Source organism: Canis aureus, chromosome 25 (assembly GCF_053574225.1).
Source record: "Canis aureus isolate CA01 chromosome 25, VMU_Caureus_v.1.0, whole genome shotgun sequence".
NCBI classification, from domain to species: Eukaryota; Metazoa; Chordata; class Mammalia; order Carnivora; family Canidae; genus Canis; species Canis aureus.
Window position 1 is genome coordinate 10,948,364 of NC_135635.1, and position 13,130 is coordinate 10,961,493.

The 13,130-nt window shown below is 36.6% G+C and overlaps 2 long non-coding RNA genes across 6 annotated transcripts in view; one reads left to right on the forward strand and one right to left on the reverse strand.

Annotated features, from left to right (window-relative positions):
* Positions 1-13,130, reverse strand: part of LOC144296973 (uncharacterized) — a 333,399-nt gene that overhangs the window by 81,026 nt on the left and 239,243 nt on the right. The gene's annotated exons all lie outside the window — the stretch shown is intronic.
* Positions 1-13,130, forward strand: part of LOC144296974 (uncharacterized) — a 65,833-nt gene that overhangs the window by 40,107 nt on the left and 12,596 nt on the right. The window lies entirely within an intron of this gene.

Consider the following 13,130-nt stretch of genomic DNA (forward strand, 5'->3'; position numbering starts at 1 on the left):
AATTATTTCCCATAAACTGTTAAATCTCAGTCTATCAGATAAATTTATTTAATATTTATATTGCACTTGGGAATACATATTTCAATCATCAACTTCATGATAAGCCCTGGTGGGAAGTGGTACTGGTTACTAGAGATGAAATAAAAGGATGTCTATAATGCTTACATCTACTTACAGATTCTAGCCTAGAGTCAGTTCCAGTGCCCACCTCCAATTAACTTTTACCTCTTCAACCACAAATTTGATGACTGTATTATGACATTCATCACATTCTTACTGTGGTAGTTCATGGAAATGTGTGCACAATAGAAGAATGTATAATCTTGTTACTTTTTTAAAAAAATATTTATTTATTTGAGAGAGAGAGAGAGACTAGCACTGGGCGGGGTGGGGGGGGGTAGGGGCAGAAGAAGAGGAAGAGAACCAGACTCCCTGCTGAGCAAGGAGCCCAATAAGGGGCTCAATCCCAGAACCCTGAGACCATGACCTGAGCCGAAGATAGATGTTTAACCTACTGAGCCACCCAGCTGCCCCAATCTTGTTACCTTTAATACATGTTTGAATGTATAGTTTTACAGGACTCTGCATAAGTGGCATACTATTGGTCAATCAAGAAGTATTTTGGAGTTCTATGGGCAACAAGTTGGTCACCGAACTTCCCATTTTTAATAACACAAGCATAACGTCTAGATTGTTCTTAAGGTGACTTCATTACCAAAATTCAATATTCATATCTACCTGCATCCTTTCTCAGATTGTAGCTTTCTCCAGGATAGGAGATTTTGTGATTGCAATGATGCCTTTTAGCTCAAGTGTAATTTTAGAGAGAATCAAAGAAATTCTGCTCTGGAACATACATTGTGACATAATGAGATTCAGTCTCTGGCTTAATTTAGCTTTGAGGTGGGGGGCTGAAATTTTCACTGCTTTAGTATGAGGTACAATAGTTTACAGAACTTTGAGATCTATGCTAGAAAATAATTGCGGAAAAAATAGGAGATATATCACATCTTTACCCTCCCCCACCCCCAAGAAAAAAGAGTTTAACAAGGCTAGGAGAGTGATATGCATAAATGTAAGAATAGTTTGTATGTAAAGAGTTCTAAGTTTGGTTCTGAATTCAAGAGAAAACCTCTAGTCTACATAAATATCAAGACAATTCAGAGAAAGGAAAGTCAGCATAAACCAAAGCAAAGAACAAGAGCTTTGGAATAAGACAACCCCAGGCTCACATTGTAACTGGAATTTTCATTTCTCCTCGAAGCATTCTTGCCTTCTTTTTTCTTCCTCTTCCTCCTCTTCCTTTTCCTTCTCCCTCCTTTTTTTTTTTTTTTTTTTTTTTTTTTTTTTACAAAATCTTTTGACAAAGATGAACTGTATTTCTTCTTATCCATACTGGTGTGTGGCATTTTCCTACTCTCCTAATAGGGCCAGGACAGTACTTGTAAGCTCTGGGTTTTCAGTGGGGGACTCAATTCCAGCTTTTGCCTCCATATGCTATAAGAGTCATTTCCTATGTCCTTTTCAATATTAAAACTCCAATGACTAAGATCTAGAGTAAGTCCTGAAAGCAGCTAAAATATAAACGTACTTATCTTTTTGGCTTAGATTTTTTTAACTTGGTTTCTTTCTTTTGAGTTAACCTATATAATTTTTTTTTAAATTGAAGTTCGACTTGCCAACATATTGTAAAACACCCAGTGCTCATCCCATCAAGTGCCCTCCTCAGTGCCCATCACACAGTAACCCAACCCTCCGCCCACCTCCCCTTCCACAACCCTTTGTCATTTCCCAGAGTTAGGAGTCTCTCATGTTTTGTCACCTTCTCTAATTTTTCCCCACTCAGTTCCCCTCTTTTCCCTTATAATCACTTTCACTATTTCTTATATTCTCCGTATGAGTAAAGCCATATGATGATTGCCCTTCTCTGATTGACTTACTTCACTCAGCATAATACCCTCCAGTTCTAACCACGTTGAAGCAAATGGTGGGTATTCATCCTTTCTGATGGCTGAGTAATATTCCACTTGTATGGAATTCCACTTGTATGTATATATATATGTATGCCACATCTTTATCCATTCATCTTTCGATGGACATCGAGGCTCCTTCCACAGTTTGGCTATTGTGGACATTGCTGCTAGAAACATCAGGGTGCAGGTGTCCCGGCGTTTCATTGGATCTGTATCTTTGGGGTAAATCCCCAACAGTGCAATTGCTGGGTCATAGGGCAGATCTATTTTTAACTCTTTGAGGAACCTCCACATAGTTTTCCAGAGTGGCTGAACCAGTTCACATTCCCACCAACAATGCAAGAGGGCTCCCCTTTCTCCACATCCTCTCCAACATTTGTTGTTTCCTGTCTTAATTTTCTCCATTCTCACTGGTGTGAGGTGGTATCTCATTGCGGTTTTGATTTGTATTTCCCTGATAGCCAGTGATGCGGAGCATTTTCTCATGTGCCTGTTGGCCATGTGTAGGTCTTATTTGGTAAAATTTCTGTTCATGTCCTTTGCCCATTTCATGATTGAATTTTTTGTTTCTTGGGTGTTGAGTTTAATAAGTTCTTTATACATCTTGGATATTAGCCCTTTATCTGATATGTCATTTGCAAATATCTTCTCCCATTATATAGGTTGTTTTTTAGTTTTGTTGACTATTTCTTTTGCTGTGCAGAAGCTTTTTATCTTGATTAAGTCCCAATAGTTCATTTTTGCTTTTGTTTCACCTTGCTTTATAGATGTATCTTGCAAGAAGTTGCTGTGGCCAAGTTCAAAAAGGGTGTTGCCTCTGTTCTCCTGTAGGATTTTGATGGATTCTTATCTCACATTTAGATCTTTCAACCATTTTGAGTTTATCTTTGCATATGTGTAAGAGAATGGTCTGGTTTCATTCTTCTGCACCTGGCTGTCCAATTTTCCCAGCACCATTTATTGAATAGACTGTCCTTTTTTGGTGGATATTCTTTCCTGCTTTGTTGAATATTAGTTGACCACAGAGTTGAGGGCCCATTTCTGGGTTCTCTAATCTGTTCCATTGATCTATGTGTCTGTTTTTGTGCCAGTACCACACTGTCTTGATCATCACAGCTTTGTAATACAGCTTGAAATCGGCATTATGATGCCCCTGGCTCTGGTATTCTTTTTCAATATTCCTCTGGCTACTTGCAGTCTTTTCTGATTCCACACAAACCTTAAGATTATTTGTTCCAACTCTATGAAGAAAGTCCATGGTATTTTGATAGGGATTGCATTAAATGTGTAAATTGCTCTGGGTACCATAGACATTTTCATAATATTTATTCTTCCAATACCTGAGCATGGGATGTTTTTCCATCTCTTTGTGTTTTTCTCAATATCTTTCAGAAGTGTTCTGTAGTTTTTACGGTATAGCTGTTTTACCTCTTTGGTTAGGTTTATTCCTTAGTATCTTAGGAATATCTAAGTATTCCTAAATATCTTATGGTCTTGGGTGCAATTGTAAGTGGGATTGATTCCTTAATCTCTCATTGTTAGTGCGTAGAAATGCCACTGATTTCTGTGCATTGATTCTGTAACCTGCCACACTACTGAATTTCTGTATGAGTTTTAGCAATCTTGGGGTGGAGTCTTTTGGGTTTTCTATATACAGTATCATGTCATCTGTGAAAAGGAAGAGTTTGACTTCTTTGCCAATTTGAATGCCTTTTTATTTCCTTTTGTTCTCTGATTGCTGAGGCTAGGACTTCTAGTACTATGTTGAATAACAGTGGGTAGAGTGGGCATCCTCGTCATGTTCCTGATCTTAGGGGAAAGGCCCTCAGTGTTTCCCCATTGAGAATGATATTTGCTGTGGGCTTTTCATAGATAGCTTTTAAGATGCTGTGGAATGTTCCCTCTATCCCTAAACTCTGAAGAGTTTTGATCAGGAATGGATGCTGTATTTTGTCAAATGCTTTATCTGCATCTATTGAGAGGATCATATGCTTCTTGTTTTTTCTTTTGTTGATGTGATCTATCTTGTTGATTGTTTTACGAGTGTTGAACCACCCTTGCATTTTGGGGATAAATCCCCCTTGGACATGGTGAATAATCTTAATGTACTGTTGGATCCTATTGGCTAGTATCTTGTTGAGAATTTTTGCATCCATGTTCATCAGGGATATTGGTCTATAATTCTCCATTTCGGTGGGGTCTTTCGTTTCGGAATCAAGGTGATGCAGGCCTCATAAACAAGTTTGGAAGCATTCCATCCCTTTCTATCTTTCAGAACAGCTTTAGTAGAATAGGTATTATTTCTTCTTTAAATGTTTGATAGAATTCCCCTGGGAAACAATCTGGCCCTGGACTTTTGTGTCTTGGGAGGTTTTTGATGACTTCTTAAATTTCCTCCTTGGTTATCGGCCTGTTCAGGTTTTCTATTTCTTCCTATTCCAGTTTTGGTAATTTGTGGTTTTCCAGAAATGCATCCATTTCTTCTAGATTGCCTAACTTGTTGGCATATAGCTACTCATAATACATTTTTAAAATCATTTGTATTTCTTTGGTATTAGTTGTGATCTCTCCTCTTTCATTTGTGATTTTATTAATTTGAGTCTTTTTTTCTTTTTAATAAGTCTGGTAGGGGTTTATCTATCTTATTCATTCTTTCAAAGAACCAACTCTTGGTTTTGTTGACCTGTTCTACAGTTTTTTCATGTCTATTTCATTGAGTTCTTCTTGAATCTTTTTATTTCTCTTCTTCTGCTTGGTGTGGGTTTTACTTGCTGTTGTTTCTCCAATTCCTTTAGGTGTGAGGTTAGCTTTTATATTTGAGTTTTTTCCAATTTTTTTAGGGAGGCTTGTATTGTGATGTATTTCCCCCTTTTCGGACTGATTTTGCTGTATCCCAAACATTTTGAATATTTGTACCTTCATTTTCATTAGTTTCCATGAAACTTTTTAATCCTTCTCTAATATCCTGGTTGACCCATTCATCTTTTAGCAGGATGCTCTTTAACCTCCACATGTTTGAGTTTCTTCCAAATTTCTTCTTGCAAATTAGTTCTAGTTTCAAAGCATTGTTGTCTGAAAATATGCAGGGGACAATCCAAATCTTTTGGTATTGGTTAAAACCTGATTTGTGACCCAGCATGTGCTCTATTCTGGAGAATGTTCCATGTGCACTTGAGAGGAATGTGTATTCAGTTGCATTCAGATGGAAAGTTCTCTCTCTCTCTCTCTCTATATATATATATATATATGAATGTATATAAAATGTATATATATATATATATATATATATATATATATATATGAAATCCATCAGGTTCTGTGTATAATTTAAGGCCCTTGTTTCTTTGGTGATGTTCTGCTTAGAATATTTGTCATTTGCTGAAAGTGCTGTGTTGAAGTCTCCTACTATTAGTGTATTATTATCTAAGTATGTCTTTACTTAGGTTATTAATTGATTGATATACTTGGCAGCTCCCAAATTAGGGTTATAAATATTCATAATTGTTACATCTTCTTGTTGGATAGATGCTTTAAGTATGATACAGTGTCCCTCTTCATCTCTTACTACAGTCTTTGGGATAAACTCTAATTTATCTGGTATGAGAATTGCTACCCCAGCTTTCTTTTGAGGACCATGAATGGTAAATGGTTCTTCACCCCTTCATTTTCAGGCTGGAGGTATCCATAGGTCTAAAATGAGTCTCTTGTAGACAGCACAAAGATGGGTCTTGCTTTTTTATCCAGTCTGAAACTCTATGTCTTTTGATGGGATCATTTAGCCCATTCATGTTCAGAGTTACTATTGAAAGATATGAATTTAGTGTCATTGTATTATCTATTCAGTCCCTGTTTTTGTGGATTATTTCTTTGAGCTTCCTTTTTATTTTATGGGATCCCCCTTAATATTTCTTACAGAGCTGGTTTCGTGGTCACATATTCTTTCAGTTTCTGCCTATCTTGGAAGCTCTTTATCTCTCCTTCTATTCTGAATAACAGCCTTGTTGGATAAAATATTCTAGGCTGCATGTTTTTCTCATTTAGGACCTTGAATATATCCTGCCAGCCCTTTCTGGCCTGCCAGGTCTCTGTGGAGAGGTCTGCTGTTAATCTGATATTTCTCTCCATATAACTTAAAAATCTCTTGTCTCACGCTGCTTTAAGAATTTTCTCTTTATCTTTGAAATTGGCAAGTTTCACTATTAAATGTCGAGGTGTTGAATGTTTTTTATTGATTTTTTTTTTGGAGGGGGGAACCTCTCTATCTCCTGGATCTGAATGCTTGTTTCCTTCCCCAGATTAGGGAAGTTCTCAGCTATGATTTGTTCAAATATACTTTGTGGTAGTCTCTCCCTCTCAGCGTCTTCTGGAATCCCAATTAGATGTATATTCTTCCTTCTCAAGCTATCATTTATTTCCCCAAGCCTTTCCTCAAGGGCTCTTAATTATTTTTCTCTTTTTTCCTCAGTTTCCTTCCCTACCATCAACTTGTCTTCTATGTCATTCACTCTTTCTTCCACCTCATTAACCCTAGCAGTTAGAACATCCAGTTTGGATTGCATCTCATTTAATCTATTTTTAATTTTGGCCTGGTTAGATCTCAATTCTGCAATAACTCAAAGTCTATAGAGTCCTTTATGCTTTTTTCCAGAGCCACTAGTAGCTTTATAATTGTATTTCTGAATTGAATTTCTGACATCATATTGAAATCCAAGTTCTGTAACTCTGTGGCAGAGAGTACTGTTTCCGTTTCTTTCTTTTGTGGTGAATTCTTCCTTCTAGTCATTTTGTCCAGTGCAGAGTGGCTGCATGAGCAGGCTGAGTCAAAAATATCAACCACAACCTAAGTAAAATACACCCTAGATGATTTCAAAGAGGTCAGAGACCAGAAAATGAAAGAAATAGAAGAACAGAACAAAGTAAAACAAAAAGACCACTAAAGTGAAAAACAAATTTTAAAACAAAGTAGTAAAAATAAAAATCCAAAAACCAAAAACAAAGAAGAAAAAAGGAAAAGAAAAAGAAAAAAGTTAAGAGGAAAAGAGAGAAAAAAAAAAAAAGGGTGGTGGTGGTGATGAGGAAGTGGTAGTGAAGAGAGAATGTAATCTACCTGAGGGGTCCTAGAGCATGATTCTCTTGGTTCTGTGTGTAATGTGTTCTGTATGTTAGACGATGCTCAATTCCAAATTTATATAAACCAGCAATACTTATATAAAGCCCCAACATGGACCACAAAAATTTAAACAAGATAAAAGAGGGGGGCAGAATGGGAAGGAAGAGAGATTATAATCTCACTGAGTTAACAAACACAGTGTTCCACTTGGTTCTGGTTGTATGTTGGTCGTGTTTTATAAGGTCCTAACTTCTACCATTGTAAAACAAGATGAGGCAGAAAAAACAAAAACAAAACCCCATATTTTGTATATCTACCCAAATTAAATTGAATACATTCAAGGGAATCCAGAAGTGAAAAATATATCTAAGAGATCTATTTTTTTTAAGATTTTATTTATTTATTTATTTATTTATTTATTTATTTATTTATTTATTTATGAGAGACACAGAGAGAAAGAGAGGCAGAGATACAGGCAGAGGGAGAAGCAGGCTCCATGCAGGGAGCCCAACACCGGACTTGATCCAGAGTCTCCAGGATCATACCCTGGGCTAATGGTGGCGCTAAACTGCTAAGCCACCCGGGCTGCCCTATCTAAGTGATTTAATTGTAGAAATATGAAAGTCAAAAAGGAAAAAACTTAAAAATGATAAAATACTCTAGTTAAGGTGGGAAAAGAGAAAAAAATATTGGAAATTTTTAGTCCAGTATAAAAACGAGTTGTAATGGGAAAAAGAAAAATAAAGGAGGAAAAAAAAGGACCCCCTAGTCTTATATACTATTTTCCCTCAGTCCTGGAGCTTTCCAGTGCTGCTTAGTCAATAAACTTGCTCTTCCCTTGTACTTTCAGCAATTCTTCTGGGGGAGAGGCCTGCTGTGCTGAATCTCAGGTGTCTGTGCCTGGGCAGAAATGGCCCGCCCCTTGCCAGGTGCTAGACTTAGTATGAACTGTTTCTCCTGTGAGGCCTTTGTTCCCCAGAGGCCCCGCCTCTCCCAGGCACAAGGTGAAACAAAGAGGAAAAACAACAGTGGTGGTGGACAGGTTTCTAGCTCCCCGTGAGTAACTAACCACAGTCTCCCTGTCCACACTGGCCTTGATGCTCCTGGAGCTTGGTGCCGGTCCGCTGATCTGCACAGCTTTTGGGGCACCCAGCAGCAGGACAGTTCTTGCTTTCCTGTGCTCTCCTCAGTTCTGCCTGCCCCAGGGGGATTGCAGGATTGCTGGCTTTGTCCACTTGTGTGCCCTGGGATCCATGGCCCTGTGCCGCGGGAACCATGCTCCCAGGGACTGCCTCTCTCCAAGTGATCAGAGTACAGCCACTTCTGTCTGGATCTGCCCCCACCCCCCCCCCCAACAACTGGCTTCTCCCAAATGCCCCAGAGGGCTTCGGTGCTCCAGCCCTTTACCAATATTGGACCACAGTTTTTGGTGAGTTTTCCCCCTGGTGCACTTCCTCTTACGGTGACTCCAGGAATCTCAAGGCTTCACTGCCCCTCCTGGGATTTTGCCCGATTTCCCTGCTAAGCATTTTTCTGTCAGGGAAAACTCTGATGTGCATTTTTAAAGTTCCCATCTCCCCAGGGCTGGGCTTTCCTGTCCCAGAGGCTTTCATCGCTCACTTTTAGCCCAGCTACTCGTGGTTCCCCTCTCCCACTTTATTCTTTTTTATATATCTATTTTTTATTCTTCCTACCTTGTTAGAAGTAAAAACACTTCTCTCTCTAGTGTTCCAGCTGTTCTCTCTTTAAATCTTAGGTCGAATTCATAGGTGTTCAGGATGTTTTGAAAGATATCTAGGTAAGTTTGTGGGGCCAGGAGAGTTGAGGACCCCTATTCCTCCACCATCTTGCCCCTCTGTAATTAAACTGTTTTTAATTTAAATCTTCTACTCATGGTTTTTTATGTGTTTGTGGAAGAGACGTGAGCAACTGCTTAATTTTCCATACTGCCAGCATCTTCAGTAAGAGACATTTTGAGGCCTCTGTATTCCTGTTACACTTCTCTGCTTTTAAAATATTACTGCTGTCCGTTTTGTGGTAAACCTACAGTAGGCAGTTTTGTGATGAATGGGTATAAAAAATTGGAATCTGTCTGGTTTTAAGTGAATGAACCCATTACTGCAAAAGGAAATTGAGGCAGTATTTTGACTCAAATATTATTAACAAACCACTAAATAATATACTATATAATAAACTATATTTTATTGAGCAATGAACCTGAGAAACTTATTATAGAATTTTAATATACTGAGGAGGGCACTTGATGGGATGAGCACTGGGTGTTATACTATATGTTCGCAAATCAAACTGCAATAAAAGCAAATGAAAAATAAAGGAAATATGTGTTTCTTAAACTAAATATTGTCTGATAAAATGAATGAGAATTCATAGGATGAACCTTGGAGGTGAAGAATAGCCTAAAAGATTCTCATAAATAAACCAATTTTTAGAAAAAATTATCTTACGATGGGAACATGGGAACATGGATTAGGAAATGCAAAATCAAAAGTATATATTTCTAGTGACTTTGAAATTAATTTTGTTACATCAGATAGTCTATTATAATTAAAATGATCTCTCCTAGAAAATATGATACTATTAAGATACCAAATTAGTACTTCTCTAAACAGGGTATTAACTTCATAGAATTTTTCACTAATTGTATCTCCTTGATTATTGTCTGGATTGATCCACTCTTTTCTGTGTCTAATCCCTATCAATAATATCTGGTTGATAATGAAAAGACAATCTCTTCTGTTTCACAAACAACAGCGAGTTTGATTTATTAACAAATTGACTAATCATTTTGGTAGTCACAGAACTGCCTACTTCTGCTGGATCAATATGTTGTAATAACCATCCATGAGACTCAGTTCTGATATTGTTAGTAACAACACAACTTAGTGAAGTATTTACATACTATTTTTTACTTTTATTCAAACTCCACAAATTATAGAAACTGTTCTTTTCATAATAACATGATCTGAATGTCTAAATAGTATCACAGCTTTAAGAAGTGTTTTTGCACACTACAAGTGTTTTGCAATGTACAAATATGAAACTATTCTTTAAATTTAGAACTTGTAGAAGATTGCTGAAACTCTCAAATCTATACTTTCTCTCTTGTCCAGGCTATTTGCATGTATTGATCAAGTAATTGAAAATATTTTCAGATAACTACATTTGACATTTTAAAAACCTGACTTCAGACTAATACACGATTTAAAAAACAATACACAAATTATGAGTTGCAAAATTATTAGCAATGGAGGATTTTAAATTCAACTTGCAAGTATATATTCTCCCATTAAAACCTCAACAAAGGGATCCCTGGGTGGCGCAGCGGTTTGGCGCCTGCCTTTGGCCCAGGGCATGATCCTGGAGACCTGGGATCGAATCCCACATCAGTTCCTGGTGCATGGAGCCTGCTTCTCCCTCTGCCTGTGTCTCTGCCTCTCTCTCTCTCTCTGTGTGACTATCATAAATAAATAAAAATAAAAAAAATAAAACCTCAACAAAATAAAGGCCATATAGAAAACACCCACTGCTAACATCGCACTGAATGGTGAAAATCTGAAAGCTTTCCCTCTAAGGTCAGAAACAAGACAAGGATGTCCACTCACCACTTTCACTGAACATAGTGCCAAAAGTACTAGCTACGTCAATCAGACAAGAAAAAGAATTTTTCCATATTGGTAAAAGAGAAGTTAAACACACACTATTTGCAGATAACATGATACTATATATATAGAAACTCCTAAAGATTCCACCAAAAACTAGAAGTAATAAATGAATTCAGTAAAGCAGTAAGACATAAAATTAATACCCAGAAATTGGTAGCATTTATATACACTAATAATGAAGTAGCAGAAAGAGAAATTTAAAAAATAACACCAATTATAATTGTACCAAAAAAGAATACCTATTAATAAACTTAACCAAAGAGTTGAAAGACCTGTACTTCAAAAATGATAAAACACTGATGAAAATAACTGAAGATCACATAAATGGAAAGATATTCCATGTTATGGATTAAAAAATTAATATTGTTAAAATGTTCACATTATCCAAAGTAATCTACAGATTCAATGCAATCCTTGTGAAAATACCAATAGCATTTTTCACAAAACTAGAACAAATAATACTAAAATTTATATAGAATCACAGAAGGCCCTGAATAGCAAAAGCAATCCTGACAAAGAAGACCTAAGCTGAAGGTATATCACATTCTCAGATTTCAAGATCTACTACAAAGCTATTGTAATCAAAACAGTATGGTACTGACATGAAAACAGACACATAGATCAAGAAAACAGAATAGAGACTCCAGAAATAAATCTGTATTTATATGGTAAATTAATCTATGAAAAGAAGGCAAAAATATACAACGGGGAAAAGATAATCTTTCCAATAAGTGGTGCCAGGAAAACTGGACCATTTCCTAACTCCATACAGGAATAAACTCAAAATGGATTAAGGACTGAAATGTGAGATCTGAAACCATATAAATCCTAGAAAAGAAGATAGGCAGTAATTTCTCTGAGGTTGGATGTAGCAACATTTTTCTAAATATATCTCCTAAAGCAAGGGAAACAAAAGCAAAGTTAAACTATTGGGACAACATCAAGGTAAAAGCCTTTGCACAGCAAAGGAAACCATCAACAAAATAAAAAGACCACCTACTGAATGAAAGAAGATGAGTATCTTCTTCCAAATATATCAAATGATATATAAGTGATTAATATCCAAAATACATAAAGAACTTATACACTCAACACCAAAACAACTATCTGATTTAAAAAGGGCAGAGGACCTGAATAGACATTGTTTTTTTCTAAAGAAGAGCTACAGATGACCAACAGATACATGAAAAGATGCTCAACATCACTCATCATTAGAAATGCAAATCAAAACCACAATGAGATATCACCTCACACCTGTTAGAATGGCTAAAATCAAAATGATAAGAAATGGTAAGTGCTGGCAAAGACATTAAAAAAAAAAAAAAGAAATCCTCATGCTCTGTCAATGGGAACCTAAATTGGCACAGCCACTGTGGGAAACAGTATGGAGGAATATGATACTATATCCTACTACATGTATTCTGATCATATAATATTCAATAGTATGATCTAATAATTCTAACATTGGGTATTTACCCCCAAAAATGAAAACCCTAATTTGAAAAGATATATGCAACCCTATGTTTATTGCAGCATTATTTACAATAGCCAAGATATGGAATCATCCTAATTGTCCAACAATAGACAAATGGATAAAGGAAAATGTGATACATATGAACAATGGAATATTGCACAGCCATAAAAAAGGATGAGATTGTACATTTGAGACAACATGGATAGACCTAGAGGGTATTATTCTAAATGGAGTAAGTCAGACTGAGAAAGACAAATACATGTGATTCCACTTATGAGTGTAACCAAAAAAAAAAAAAAAAAAGAGTAGAAAACCCAAATGAATAAATAAACAAGAAGGAGAATTGAATCTATAAATACAGAAAACAACTGATGACTGCCAGAGGGGAGAGGTGTTGGCGGTTGGGCAAAATGAGTAAAGAAGAGACAGGAGATACAGGCTTCCAGTTATGGAATGGGTAAGTCAGAAAATAAAAGGCACAGCATAAGAAATCAATGATATAATAGCAACGTAATAGGACAGATGATAGCTACACTTGTGAACATAGCATAACGTATAAATCTGTCAAGTCACTAAATTGTATCCCTAAAGCTAATCTAACATTATGTGTCCACTATACTCAAATTGAAAAAAAAGAAGAGAAGAATTTTGATACATGTTATGAAAGAGGGAGACTGAAAAGAAAGAGAAGGGGAGAGGGAAAGAGGAAGGGATGGAATGAAGAAGGAGGGGAGGAAGGCAGGAAAGAAGGAAAGAAGGCAGGCAGATTTCTTGCCAAAAACTGACTAAATACATAAACCTTATCTTTTGGTAAAGCGCGTTGGCAAGACGAAGTGTCTTGGTTTTGATTATGTCTTCCGAGTAATGGCAATTAGTTGTGCTAACTTAAC